This window comes from Neoarius graeffei, chromosome 6 (assembly GCF_027579695.1).
Source record: "Neoarius graeffei isolate fNeoGra1 chromosome 6, fNeoGra1.pri, whole genome shotgun sequence".
NCBI lineage: Eukaryota > Metazoa > Chordata > Actinopteri > Siluriformes > Ariidae > Neoarius > Neoarius graeffei.
Window position 1 is genome coordinate 67,347,512 of NC_083574.1, and position 16,318 is coordinate 67,363,829.

Here is a 16,318-nt window from a genome sequence, read left to right on the forward strand (position 1 = left end):
TAAGGCCATCTTTTCAAAAGTTGAAGTTGAACTGGAGGTGAACCGTTCAACGAGATAATGATCCTAAGCACATGAGCATATCCACCAAGGAATGGCTCAGAAAGAAGAAATGGAGAGTTACAGAATGGCCAGATCAAATCCCAGATTTCAACCCTATTGTGATGATGTGGGGAGATATGAAAAGGGCAAAACATGCAAGAAAACCCTCAAACATCTTGCAACTGTGAATGAATTTTGCATGGAAGAGTGGTTAAGAATTTCAGCAAGCCAATGTCAGAGCCTGGTGGATGATTATGCAAAAATGCCTACAAGAAGTTATTTCCCTGAAAGGGGTCAATACTAGCTTCTGAATCAAGGATGTACTTATTTTCTCCACAGAAGAATATTAAATCTATTGTTCTTTTTGTTGAATAAATGAAAGCGCCAATTTTTCCTTGTTTTGTTCAAGTATATCACCTTTATCTGTGGGCACTGTATCAAAAGGGTGAAATGTTTGCTTGTTTAAATATGTTGAGAAAAATCTACAATTTCCATGGGATGTATTTTTCACATGACTGTATGACAATACAACAATGTTAATACTAGAAACATGCCCGCCGACATCACTGTTCAGTGCATGTATCGAAAACTAGATGAAAAGATGAAGCAACACACACACACACACACACACACACACACACACACAGAGAGAGAGAGAGAGCAAGCTCTGTGCATTCAGGAAGCATTTCCTCGCCAATTTAATCCAGGCCAAAATAAATCACAATAATTGCAGATCATAGATGCATATATTATAGATTCTTCTCTGAAGAAGTCAAGTCAGTTTATTTGTACAGCGCTTTTAACAACAGACATTGTCGCAAAGCAGCTTTACTGAAAATAAAATTATTTAAACATAGAAGCTAATTTTATCACTAATAAATTTATTTATTCCTGATGAGCAAGCCTGTTGCAATGTTGGCAAGGAAAAACTTCCTCAGACAACATGAGGAAGCAACCTTAAGAAGAACCAGACTCAAAAGGGAACCCATGCTTATCTGGGTGATAACTGATAGTGGCGTGATTATAAATACCTTATTTCTAGAAACATGTCCTATATAGTCACAAAGTACAACTGCATAACCCAGAAATTAATTATCGTTTTAGCATGAAGTCTATTTTGTTGAAGTTATCAACTGTTTATTAATGGAGACTTGAGTGCAAGACTGTTCATGACAACTGTAGTCTTCTGCCATCATAGCAAAACTGAGGCTACGTTTACATTACGTCGAATCAGCGGATCATCAGATTAACGTTCTTAAAACGATTCGCGTTTACACTAAAACCGTTAGCCGTGCACACAGCAACGCCAATATGCGGCTCCGCAGGCATCCTGCGCTCCAAATCACTCCGCCCTGAACAGCGAGTGCCCTCTGGAGGGTGCGCACTCCGGCCCTGCGCAGCTCACACAGTGCGCGAGTGAAGTGCACAAGCCACGATTCGGGACTGAGCCGCTGTGTGTGTGATCCCAGCGCATATCACTTACTACTTGCAAGTGGAAGGATGGCAAGCCTAAAGACAATCATAACTACACAATGGGCAGTATTTGCATCAGTATTTGCAGTATTTTCATACTTTTATACTCTTTAATGAAAGGTGATACAAGGCGGAAGTCCACGCTGTTTTTCAGCAGTCGTGTCACATGACCAACGCCAGCGAATCAGGAAGGTGGATGTCACAGTGATGTTGTCCAATGAGACGCCAGCTAGAGCTCAGCACAGCGTATCCGCGTATTCTGAATGTTTACACAGCACCGGAGCTGACACGATCTGGATTGAATATGTGGACGCTGGCGGATTCCCGTTTCCAGGCGTTTCCAGGCGGTTTAATGTAAATGGACAGTGCATCCGCGAAGAAAACGAGACAGATACGGTCTAGTGTAAACGTAGCCTAAGTGTCCAAAGCCATCTTCTAAGTGTGTCTTTCCACTGTCCATATGGGGCCATCCTCCACAGGAGCAATGAGATGAGACTCCAACCATCAGGATGGATCAGACATGTCCAAAGAGCAGGAGAGGTCAGCATCACTGGTGTCTCAGGATCAACATGTAACTCAACAGAGACAAACACAGAGAGAGACTGGGAGGGTGCACACAGGTTGTTAGGTTTGCCCAGTGTCACCTAATAGTGAACAGTATACATTTTGCACTGAGTGCAAGCAGGAACTCCAGCAACAATAACTATGACAGCATAACTAAAAGGAAGAACCAAAAGGTAACACAGACATGAGGGAGCCCTGGGGCATAATGCAGCCAGCCCCTCCACCATCAAAAAACCTGAGTGATCGCATGAGAGTAGGGGGGGCGACAGCATTCATACATCCCAGTTTACCAAAACACTCTATGTCTGAGGACCCTCTAGATCTTGGGTGGCCAACCCGCGGCTCGCGAGCCGCATGTGGCTCTTTGCCCGGTGTCATGCGGCTCTTACGTTCATATCGAAGTTTGTGTTTGTGTTTTTTTTTTATGTGCGTGTGCGCTTTGCTTGAGTTCAGTATGGTATTTTCGTCAAATGCATCTTCGCTTTGCATAGGCGGTTTTAAACGGGGGCCAGTGCCCCTGTAAAATTGCTCCTGGCCCCTGTTGTGGCCCCTGTGCTGAACAGATAACAAGATTTATTAATTTTGACGTGCGCTGGCTCGAAGATCGGAACTGACATGACGGCGTGTTCTACACGGACTCCTTAAAGCGCTACACGCACACTGTTACCGGCAGCAGAAAGACCCGTAGCAGCGCGAATTGTAAACTTCGGACGTGAGAGATAACAGCTGCAGCCCTGCAAGGACTAGGCTACTGCAAAGAGGCGAAGGTAAGGAAAATTATTCAATTTCGTAACGTCAGTGTTTGCACATATCCGTGTTTTACTGTTGTTGTTCACTACAATAATAAATCCGTTTTATTGCGCTTTCTTAAAAGTGCGTTGCACAGCAATAAGTAGCCTAACTTAATATTTTTGGGAAATGGGTAAAATAACCGACAGTGTTTAACCTTCTTGTAAAACTTTAATGGCCTTTTGATATGTAGAGGCTACATTCCTCTCCGTTTACTTTTTAGTATAGGCCTACTGTAGGCTATCATCATGGAAAGGAGCAAGAAGGACATTATGTCCTTTTTTGCCCCTGTTGGCAAAAAGCAACATAGAGAGAGTAAGGAAGATGAAGATTATGAAAGAGGAGAGAGAGCCAGAGGTGGAGAGAGAGCCAGAGGTGGTGGTTGGAGAGGTGGAAAGTGAGGCATCTGAAAGGCAATCTGAGAGTGAGGATGAAGACATTCAGGATCAGATTGAGGGACAGAATGAGGGACAACCCAACGAGTCATTGGGACAACCAGATTCACCATGCATATCAAATACAGCACCATCAGGTTTGTGATGTTGAACAAATGTATGTGTGAGAGCAGTGTCGACCTACAATTCATATAGCCTACCCTGAAAGTGTGAAGTCTGAATAATAATTAATAAATATAAAATACAAATAATAGATATAATAAATTAATAAATGAATAATGATAAATAAATGTTGTTCTCAGTCGCACTCTCATATTTACTGTATTCATCTTTCTCCAGATATCAGCAAGACAACACTCCAGTGCAGCCACGTCTGAAGAAAAGGTTCATTGTATGCAAAAATAGAAATCTTATTTTACAAAAAAGAGAAACATGGTTTTAAGATTTACTGAGCACAATTTATTTTATGTTTAGGCTATTGAGACAGAATGTTTATCTCATTGTATTTATGCTCAATGTATTTTGTTTTGGTTTTAAATAAACTAAACAAAACATTTTGAACGCTTAAATATTGCCATGTTTTGCCCATATGTGCCCCCCTGAAAAAACATTGGCCCCACCTCGGCCCCCCTAGTAATTTTGGTCTAGAACCGCCACTGTCGCTTTGCTTGGGTATATTACCGTATTTTCAGGTCATGTCAAATGCGCATGTGCGTGAGATAATCGCTAAGTTTTTGGGCAAGGTGTATCTTGTGTCAAGTAGCCTCTCAAAATGGCAATGAAAAAATGCACAGCAAAACGAAAATATGAAGACGAACATAGGACATTTTTAACAGAGTGGGAGAGTTTATACTTTTTTGTTGAACGTAATGGCAAGCCATTCTGCCTTATATGTCAGTTGTCATTAGCTCATTTCAAAGCTTCCCGCCTCCCTGAATAAGCAAGGAGCCAGATATGCAACACTAATTGAAAACCTGCACGAAAGTTTTGTAACCCGGTTCCGTGATATACAACTGAAAAGGCCACAGGTTACGTTCCTCGTCGACCCATTCAATGCGGAGATGGACTGTTTGAAAGCCCTGCTTGTCACAGATGAGGCTGCGGCTCAGTTGGAGATGATCGATCTTCGTGAGGAAGACCAACTGAAACCTGTTTTGAGGGAAGGCACCATTGAGTTTTGGAAAAGTGTGCCATTGGAAAAATTCCCGAATGTGAAACGGGCTGCGCTTAAGATACTGTCAATGTTTGGGTCAACATACGTCTGCGAGTCTGTGTTCTCTACCATAAAACATGTGAAGTCAAAGCATCGTTCTGTTCTGACTGACACCCATGTGAAAGAACTGCTTCGAGTGGCAACGACGGAATACAAGGCAGATTTGAAGAGGATTGTTCAAGGCAAGGAATGTCAGAAGTCCCACTAAGCAACATGCATAGTAAGTGCACACAATATTGATTGCTGTAAATGACTGGCCTGTGGTATTAGTACTGACTGAAGGAGTAAATTTCTCTCATGTTGGTGTGTGACATTTACTATTAATCTGGCTGAGCAGAGGTGCGTGAGCGTGTGCGTGTGTGTCTGTGAGAGAGAGAGAGAGAGCGAGGGGGGGGGCGATGTTCATGTGCGGTCATGTGTATGGTGTGGCTTTTTTTTTGGTAATGCCATGAGTCCCACTAAGCAGCATGCATAGTAAGTGCACACAATGTTCATTGTTAAAAATGACTGGCCTCAGCCTGTGGTCTTAGTACTGTAGGAGTAAATATGTAAATATGTTGGTGTGTGACATTTACTATTAATCTGGCTGAGCAGAGGTGTGTGTGTGTGTGTGTGTGTGTGTGTGTGTGTGTGTGTGTGTGTGTGTGTGTGTGTGTGAGAGAGAGAGAGAGAGGAAGAGATGGGTGATGTTCGTGTGCCCATGTGTATGATGTGGCTCTTTGCGGTAATACAGTAAAAAATGTGGCTCTTGGTCTCCAACTGGTTGGCCACCCCTGCTCTAGATGTACCCCTTTACCTAATAAAAAGCTACAGTGCCTTGTAAAAGTATTCACCCCCTTGGTGTTTGTCCTGTCTTGTCGCATTACAAGCTAGAATTAAAATGGATTGGGGGGTTAGCACAATTTGCTTTACACAACATGCCTGCCACTTTAAAGGTGCAATTTTTTTTGTGACACCAATACTTAAGATGAAAAAAACAAATCTGGAGTGTGCATAGGTATTCACCCCTTTCATATGAAATGGAATTATCAGAATTATCCATATTTACTACTGCAAAATGATTTATCAACTATAAGAATTCAGCTCCTGACCGCTCTGAAATTTGTGAGAGTTTCAAAAGACTAAAGGATGGTAAATGTCAAGGCACAGACAAGGTGTATGTGGTGCAACTAAAGTACTCAAAGTCAGAAGATTTACTGGCGTATATTGTGTTTCTGATAGGATTAGTATGGACATCGCTTCAAGTACCAATTAAGTGGCTAATGGCTAGTATAACATGCCTCCAAAAGAGGGGCCTGAAATCACTTGCACAGAACTACAGAGGTCTGAGTACCACCACAACTATGTCCAAATTGGTATCTAGGATTATCGTCAATCGATTTAAGGAAAAATACAAACAAATTTTAATGCCAACACAATTTGGTTTCTGAGCAAATCGATCAACATGTGATGCCATTTATATCTTGCGTCGAGTGCTCAAAAAGTCAAGAAAATCTAAAACTCCAGTATTCATAGCCTTAGCCTTTGTTGATCTTAAGGCAGCATATGATTAGATTCCACGTGATACACTATTCAAATGTCTTGAGATCAGACTAACATGTCCACACCAGGTTGCAATACTACATGCATTATACACTGGCACGAAAGCATGCATCAAAGGTACCACTAATGTTTTTGATACACTGGTTGGATGTCGACAAGGTGCAATGCAATCTCCTGCCATCTTTAACATATGCTTGGATTTTGTAATTAGAGTGGCACAAAATAAAATACTTAAATTATATCCAAAGACGGGTTTCAGAATTGAGTACTGCATCCCAAATGAAGTATCCCCAAGAGAACTTCGCAACTCCCTGGTATTTGGTGAAAACTGAATCAGTGAATTGCTTTACAAAGATGATCAGGCTAAAATTGCTAAATCTGTTGATGATCTCCAGATATTCTACAGATTTATTGTAATACTTTTACACATTCTGGACTGCAGATATGTTATGATAAAACTAAAATGATGGCTTTCAACATCAATGAAGAAATAAGATAAACTTTATTCATCCCTTGGTGGGGAAAATTACATGTTCCAGCAGCTCACAGATAGAGTCAGGAAAATACAGTAACAAAAAGAGAGTGCAATAAAAGTATAAAATAAGAAAATAAAACAAAAAAGTAAAAACCACAGGCCATGTACAGTTGTGGTCAGAAGTTTACATACAGTGACATGAATGTCATCTTGGATATGAATGTCATGGCAATATTTGGGCTTTCAGTAATTTCTTTGAACTGTTCTTTTTCTATGGCAGAATGTACAGTAGGCATCTTTAATAAAAAAAAAAAAACACTGGAATTTGGTGCACAAGTTTTAATTTTCTTTGGGTTTTCTGAAATCAACACAGGGTCAAAATTATACATACAGGGTCAAAAATGTACATACACTCATTTTTAATTCAGAGGTGCTGAAACTTCCAAAATATCTTTCATCTTGCCAAGGCCGAGGTCTCTTAACTTACTGTTAGTGATCATGATTGACTACAGCTGGTAGCTTCTATGTGCCTTCATAAAAATGGTTTGTTTACAGCACTCACTGGATTGACCAACACACAGTAAAATGGGAAAGTCCAAGGAGCTTGGTGCTCTGAGAAAGATCGCAGATATTTCTAAACAACTGCAAATTCCAAGATCAGTTCAAACAGTCGTATCCAAGTTATTGTGAGGTGTAGTCACTTTGCCAAGCCACTTTGCTTCAAGAAAACCCAAACTGTGTCACCCTCAGCTGAAAGGAAATTGGTTTGGATGGTCAGGAATAACCTGGGAACAATCTGAATCTTGCGAAGAGACATTTTACCCAAATATTAGGTGTGCTGTATGTAAATTTTTGATCCTGTATGTATAATTTTAACCCTGTGTTGATTTCAGAAAACCCAAAGAAAATTAAAACTTGTGCACCAAATTCTAGTGGTTTTATTTAAAAAAGATGTATGTTGTACATTCTACCACAGAAAAAGAACAGTGCAAAGAAATTACTGAAAGCCCAAATATCACCATGACATTCATATCCAAGATGACATCCATGACACTATATGCAAACTTCTGACCACAACTGTATGTAATGTACACAACAAAATAAGAACTTAAGAGTAGTACTTCATCTGAAGTAGCAATATTGCACTAATTAAATACAGGTAACCGAAAAAGGAATAGAAATATTACACTAGGTAGTGAATGTTATTGCACAGCATAACATACAGTGGTGCTTGAAAGTTTGTGAACCCTTTCGAATTTTCTATATTTCTGCATAAATATGACCGAAAACAACATCAGATTTTCACACAAGTCCTAAAAGTAGATAAAAAGAACCCAGTTAAACAAATGAGACAAAAATATTGTACTTGGTCATTTATTTATTGAGGAAAATGATTCAATATTACATATCTGTGAGTGGCAAAAGTATGTGAACCTTTTTTTTTTTTTTTTTCTTTTTTATCAGACATCTAATTTATTGGGTTTGTTTACCTGACATGTTTCGACGTACAACTTCCGTCTTTCTCAGAGTGTCACCGGATGTTAATTGGTGACGCATCTTTTATCAGCTGCTGTTTCTGAAGGCGTGGCCTTCCTGTCTGGTTTGACAGGTCGGTCACGCCTTCTACTGTCTGTTTGTCCCCTGCAAGATGGCACTCCAGGTGTGGGAGAGCATGTATGCTCCCTCATCCCGGTTGATGGTCCTCGGGCTTCGCTTACGGATCTCCATGGCCTCCCTGATCCAGCGCTGATGTTTGTTATCTTCTGTGCGGATGACTCTGGCATTCCCCCAGTCCATAATGTGATTTTCCCTTTTACAGTGATCTGTTATAGCTGACTTATAATTTTCCTGTTGTGCCTTTTCTTTTATTGTTCGGGTTTGTCTTGTAGCTGTCTCCTTTTCGCACTCTTTCTTATGTTCATGTTTTCTTGTGCTGAAACTCCTTCCTGTCTCCCCAATATAAGTTTTATTGCATAATTTACATGGAATCTCATATATGGTGTTGCATCTGTTGTCCGGATGTATTCTGTCTTTGGGATGCACCAGGATCTGACGGAGTGTTGTGTGTGGTTTGACAGGTGTGTTAACATTGTGTTTCCTCATTACTCTTTGAATGCGTTCAGTTATTCCCCTGATGTATGGTAATGTAACTACTCCCCTGTGTTCTTGTTTGTTAGTTTGTTTTTTTCTCTTTCTTCTGTGTTTTGTTGTTTTTAACCTGTTCCGCCCCTTTGGATATTGCCCATTGTGGATATTGACATGCTTTCAGTGCGTGTTGTATATGTTGTTCCTCCTGTTCTTTGTCCTGTGGATCTGTAATTATTGCTGTGCGTTCATGTAATGTTCTAACTACGGATATTTTGTGCATTATGGGGTGTTCGGAAGTCCAGTTTAAATATTGGTCGGTGTGTGTGGGTTTTCTGTGTACTTTTATTTTGATATCCCCATCTTCTGTGTGTTGTATTTTTAAATCCAAAAATGCTATTGACTGCTCCGTTTCTTCTTCATGTGTGAATTTTATATTGCCGGTATTGTCTATGGTGTTAAGATGGTCGGTGAGTTGTTGAGTGTGTCCCCTCTTTACTTTTTCCAATATGTCGTCCACATACCGTTTCCAGAGTGTTGGTCTGTATTCCGCTGGTATTGTGGTGAGTGCTTTTTGCTCCAGATCCTCCATGAAAAAACCGCACATGATGGCTGATAGTGGGTCTCCCATGGCAAAACCTTCCTTCTGTCTGTAGATTGTATTCCTGAACTGAAAGTATGTGGATGTGGCGATGAATTGAAGGAGCTGAGTGATGTCTTGTACGGTGAGGTTTGTACGTTTCTTGAGCGTCCTGTCTGTTTTTAATTTGTCTTGTACTATCTGTATGGTGGCTTCCGTGGGTGTTCTGGTGAAAAGAGATATGACATCATGTGAAATGAAAACTTCATCTTGCTGCATTTTGATGTTTTTTAGTTCTTCTGCCAGATGTTTTGAGTTTTTGCAGTGTTGGTCTGTGAGTCCTAGTAATGGTTTAATTATTTCGGTGAGTGCTTTTGATAAGTTGTATGTGACCGAACCAATGCTATCTACTATGGGGCACAGAACAGGAGGAACAACATATACAACACGCACTGAAAGCATGTCAATATCCACAATGGGCAATATCCAAAGGGGCGGAACAGGTTAAAAACAACAAAACACAGAAGAAAGAGAAAAAACAAACTAACAAACAAGAACACAGGGGAGTAGTTACATTACCATACATCAGGGGAATAACTGAACGCATTCAAAGAGTAATGAGGAAACACAATGTTAACACACCTGTCAAACCACACACAACACTCCGTCAGATCCTGGTGCATCCCAAAGACAGAATACATCCGGACAACAGATGCAACACCATATATGAGATTCCATGTAAATTATGCAATAAAACTTATATTGGGGAGACAGGAAGGAGTTTCAGCACAAGAAAACATGAACATAAGAAAGAGTGCGAAAAGGAGACAGCTACAAGACAAACCCGAACAATAAAAGAAAAGGCACAACAGGAAAATTATAAGTCAGCTATAACAGATCACTGTAAAAGGGAAAATCACATTATGGACTGGGGGAATGCCAGAGTCATCCGCACAGAAGATAACAAACATCAGCGCTGGATCAGGGAGGCCATGGAGATCCGTAAGCGAAGCCCGAGGACCATCAACCGGGATGAGGGAGCATACATGCTCTCCCACACCTGGAGTGCCATCTTGCAGGGGACAAACAGACAGTAGAAGGCGTGACCGACCTGTCAAACCAGACAGGAAGGCCACGCCTTCAGAAACAGCAGCTGATAAAAGATGCGTCACCAATTAACATCCGGTGACACTCTGAGGAAGACGGAAGTTGTACGTCGAAACATGTCAGGTAAACAAACCCAATAAATTAGATGTCTGATAAAAAAGAAAAAAAAAAAAAAACTAACTATATTTAATATAAGACATAATGAACGTAATCGAAAGATATGTGAACCTTTGCTTTCAGTATTTGGTGTGACCCCCTTGTGCAGCAATAACTGCAATTAAACATTTCCGGTAACTGTCGATCAGTCCTGCACACTGGCTTGGAAGAATTTTAGCTGATTCCTCTGTACAGAACAGCTTCAACTCTGTGATGTTGGTGGGTTTCCTCACATGAACTGCTCGCTTCAGGTCCTTCCACAACATTTCGATTGGATTAAGGTCAGGACTTTGACTTGGCTATTCCAAAACATTAACTTTATTCTTCTTTAACCATTCTTTGGTAGAACGACTTGTGTGCTTAGGGTTGTTGTCTTGCTGCATGACCCACCTTCTCTTGAAATTCAGTTCATGGACAGATGTCCTGACATTTTCCTTTAGAATTCACTGGTATAATTCAGAATTCATTGTTCCATCAATAATGGCAAGCCATCCTGGCCCAGATGTAGCAAAACAGGCCCAAACCATGATACTACCACCACCATGTTTCACAGAGGGGATAAGATTCTTATGCTGGAATGCAGTGTTTTCCTTTCTCCAAACATAACACTTCTCATTTAAACCAAAAAGTTCTATTTTGGTCTCATCTGTCCACAAAACATTTTTCCAATAGCCTTCTGGCTTGTCCACGTGATCCTTAGCAAACTGCAGAGAAGCAGCAATGTTCTTTTTGGAGAGCAGTGGCTTTCTCCTTGCAACCCTGCCATGCACACTATTGTTTTTCAGTGTTCTCCTGATGGTGGACTCATGAACATTAACATCAGCCAATGTGAGAGAGGCCTTCAGTTGCTTAGAAGTTACCCTGGGGTCCTTTGTGACCTCGCCGACTAATATAAAATTAGGTACTACCTAATAGCAGAGCTTCCATTCAAATGAAAACAAACATGCAACAGATGTACTTTGTGAATTTCAATTTTATCACGAGAAGATAAAGTTCTCCAAACTCACATGTATATTATTCTTTTTATTATTGTAAATTACAGTGTGCTTTAGGGATTTATAGCAAAATGTTTTGAAAACAAAAGATACACGATTCATGAAAACACTGACTGGCTTCAGGTCAACTTGTCAGGTCCTGAAGGATTTCACAGTGATTTCAAAATCAACATCACTATTTAGGATTAAATTCCTACAATTCATCATTTCTATTAATTCATTTTTACATGATTTCTTTCTCTTTCAGCTTGTTGCTTTTCTTGTGAAAGATTTCTTTGCCGTTCTCTAGCTCTTTCACGTCTTCTTTCCTTTTCTTCCTCTGCCAAAACTTTCTTTCTCTTCCTGGTTTTGACTTCATTTTTCTCTCCTTGGTTAACTTGTTCTGACATCTTTTTAAAGTTTGTAAAAATATTATTTTGTTGCGCTCTTTTGGGTTGTTCTCGGTGGAAAAACCCTATAACTATGAAATTATCTGTAGACAAAAATAAGTTATGTAGGCACGCTCGCGCTTTTAGTTCCTTCCAAAATCAAACAGCCAATCAGAATCGCAAGGGGCACTGATGGACGGACGTACACGGCTGGGATCCCTGTGTCCATGAAAAATCAACTTGATGGGTTACCATATTTTCTTAAGTATGGAGCTCCACTACTACACGCCTTGCTCTTGGAGTGATCTTTGATGGTCGACCACTCCTGGGGAGGATAACAATGGTCTTGAATTTCCTCCATTTGTACACAATTTATCTGACTGTGTAGTCCAAACTCTTTAGAGATGGTTTTGTAACCTTTTCCAGCCTGATGAGCATCAACAATGCTTTTTCTGAGGTCCTCAGAAATCTCCTTTGTTCGTGCCATTATACACTTCCAAACATGTGTTGTGAAGATCAGACTTTGATAGATCCCTGTTCTTTAAATAAAACAGGTAGTCCACTCACACCTGATTGTCATCCCATTGATTGAAAACACCTGACTAATTTCACCTTCAAATTAACTGCTAATCCTAGAGGTTCACATACTTTTGCCACTCACAGATATGTAACATTGGATCATTTTCCTCAATAAATAAATGACCAAGTATAATATTTTTGTCTCATTTGTTTAACTGGGTGCTCTTTATCTACTTTTAGGACTTGTGTGAAAATCTGATGATGTTTTAGGTCATATTTATGCAGAAACATAAATTCTAAAGGGTTCACAAACTTTCAAGCACCACTGTACCTAACGAGGATGTGGTGTTCAAAAGTGTGTCCAAAGTAACTCATAAATGATAAAAAAATAAATAAATACAGGCTATGGACATAACTGTAGATGACAATTATGAGACTGACACATGAATAAGAAAATACTTGTAATGAAAAGGATATTGTACCAGATAGTAGTATTGTTGCACAACATAAGTAGATGATGGTGATGAGATGATGAGATGCGGATAAAAAAAACAAGTGACAAAAACGTGATAGTGACATTGGGAAACAATGCTACATTACGCCAGGCTGTTATTGAAAAGTCTGGCAGCAGTTGGGATGAAAGACCTGCGGTAGCATTCCTTCTTGTACTGTGGGTGCAGCAGTCTGTTGCTGAAGGTGCTGCTCAGAAATCAAGGACCAGCAAAGTATACTATCCATTGGAAACAATAAGATTAAAAATGTTCGTAGTTTGAAGTACCCTGGATATACCATCACGAACTCTGATGATGCCTCACAATTCCTCTACACAAGAATTAGTCCTGCTTACCAGAAATGGAACGAGTTAAAGCATATCCTAAGAGACCAGTGGATACATTTAACAACTAGAGTGAAATTTCTCACTCCGTGTGTCTTCTTGTACCTTCTTTACAGCATATACCGGTAAGCATGGGAATTGTCTGAAAATGAGCTCAAGAAGATTGAGGGAGTATGGCATCACTTCTTGCAGAAAATGATACATGAAGGATAAACATGTACTGTAAGAATGCTCCAAGTAGGAAATAAATTAAATCAAATGTTGACCCAGGAACTAAGGTGGAAGGAGAAATAGACTGAAGTTTCAAGATCTCCAATGCTCAACTACTTGAACTAATATGCTCTGATTGGAAAGTATTGGGTCAAGAACACATACTCTCCCAATTCATGATTTCTGTTACATGCAACATCTCAAGTACATTGCACACATTTGCAGAATGGAAAATAATGCACTTCAGAAACAGATCCTGTTTGATAGTAGAACATCTACCGGTAGGACAGGGGTGTCAAACTCAAGGCCCATGGGCCAGATCCAGCCCGCAATATAATTATATATGGCCTGCAAGATAATTTCATGTGGCTATTATTAATGGCCCACCGGTAAATAGCGCTCCCACCACTCATACTACAAATCCCATTATGCACTGCAACAGCTGCCATGCAGGTCAAGACCTGTGCACCAGCCCATTTTCCCGCACTGCCAATAACACATTGATCAGTGGTCAGTGGATAAAAGCATTGGTCAACACTTTTTACAGTGACATTTAAGCTAGCCTGACCCCCAAAAAATGACCAAATGAAAAGTGGACTTTGAAAACAGGGATTTTCAAAACAGGTGGGAGGCAGAGTACCTGTTCATTGACATTGGAGGTAAACCTGAGATACAATTTCTGTTGCTCAACAGTTCAGGGTCTCCTTTGTCGTATTTTGCACTTCATAATGCACCAAATGTTTTAAATGGGAGACAGGTCTGGTCTGCAGGCAGGCCAGTTTAGCACCTGGACTCTTTTACTGTGACCCATGCAGTTTTAATATGTGCAGAAAGTGGTTTGGCATTGTCTTGCTGAAAAAAGGAAGGCATTCCTGAAAACAGGGGATGGGAGCAGAGTGCGAATTACCCCACCATAATTGGGGGGTACCATCATGGTCCACTATCATATCAATTGCCGCCCCCCCCGGTCCCGTCCCGTCTCGTCTATGGAAGTCGGTGTCAGTAACTCAACACAATAACTCTGAACAATAATTTTTAATGTCATTAAGAAGCATGACAAACCATACAGTACTACCACAGAAGAAAAACAGCAGTACAACCTGATAACCTTCTTTGTCAGAACAAACTGGGTATCAACACTACAAATGAGTCACATACAGTACACATGCACACACACAGACACACAACTTCCAGACATTGTATTTACATTATATGGCAATATTTTAATCAACACAAAGCAAATCAGTGTTGTTTTAAAATATTGATCACAGAGGTCTGGATTTGCTCTCTTTTCCTTTCCTCCCTGGCACCCACGATTTTGAAAGGCGATGCCCTGCCTTCACCCAGGACATCACAAATGGAGTAGGTTTAAAGACCTCCAAAGGAGGGCCATTAAGGTCCACAAAAAGAAGAGAGGACAGACTCTTGGCACTAAGCTGTTTGCACGTTTTTCTATCTGTATCATTTACAGCTGAAAATCCTCTCTCACATTCAGCAGAGGTAGGTAAATAAGTCTGGCTTGCAATGATAAGTTTTTTCAGCGTCTCTCCCTCTAGTGTCCCTCGTAATTTGAAATTTCTGAACTCCTCCACTGCTTCTCTGCCTGGCTCCCCAAGGAGCTTTGCCAATGCACAGACCTCAGTCTCTCCAAACAGGACTAGGTCATCCCGTTTCTCTGGCCAGCTTGACTTTTCAAGTGGCTGGAGGATGCAAATTAGGTCATCAGCTGGTATTCGGGCTGTCAGATTGTCCACTACCGCTTGATAAAATTGTTGCCTGTTGATCTTTCCTGCTCTGTCACCAACAATCTTCACCCCCTTAAAAACACCAGCTGACAAGCTTTGTTGTGCCTTTGTGGCAGACTTTCCACCTTGTGATTTCATGGCATTTAGAATTTCTGTTGTCTGTTTGATGTGGTGGTAACTCTGAACAATGGTTGTCTCCCATTTTTGTAGTTTTAGTGACAGGCTCTGCAATTCTTGCAAGGCATCTTTCATGCAGGCTAAATCATGCACAAAGCTGGCATTGCTAAGGTACTTCAGTAGTCCCAGGAACTTCTTCCTGACTTTATCAGGGTTGGCTGCATTTTCAGCCTCAATTTGAAAATGTCTAGCCAGAGCAGGGTAATCTTTCCACACAACCCTGACAGTGTTATAACTGCTGGCAACCCATCTTATGGTAAATATCTCCCCTAGCTTCAGAATTTGGACATTAAGGTCATCTGCAACTTTTTGTAGCAATCGGGTGAGCTTATGGGATTGATGAAATAAACTGTAGATGAATTTGAGAGACATCTCAAAGTGATTGCAGGTGGCCAGAGATTTTAATGAGTCATGGACAGACAATTCCAACCTGTGAGCCATACAGTGTACGGACTTTAGTTTTGAAAATTCAGATTTAATGTAATTAAATGTAATGACACCAGACTTGCACCCTGTCAAAACTGAGGCCCCATCAGTTGCAATGCTTATGAGGTTTTTTTGTAGGAAGTCATCATCTAAACCAGCCATCTTTAGGTTCTGTCTCAAAGCATCATAAATGGAACTGGCATATGTACCCTCTTTTAATTCAGTGAGATCTAAGAAAATGTTCTCAACATCCCCATCTCCGGTAATGCCACACCTGATGAATATTATTAGGTATGCCTGCCCAAATACTGTGCTCTCATCAATTGTCAGTGAAATGCATGAGTTTTTTTCTTTAATGTTCTTCACTACCACTTTTTTCATTTCTGTGGCAATATGGATCACAATTCCGGCACAAGAATAATCTGACCTGTGCACATTCCCTACAACCGCACCATTAAGATCTTGCAGAGTCATGAGAGGTGGCATCTTTCTGAAAGTGAACCTTTCTTTCACTACTGCATATGCAGTTCTGAAAGAGCTTGTTGTTTCTTGCACTAAAGCTACATTCATTTCCAAAACATTGTTTGGCAACACCTCCTTTTGTTTCTGTTGAGCTATCTCAATA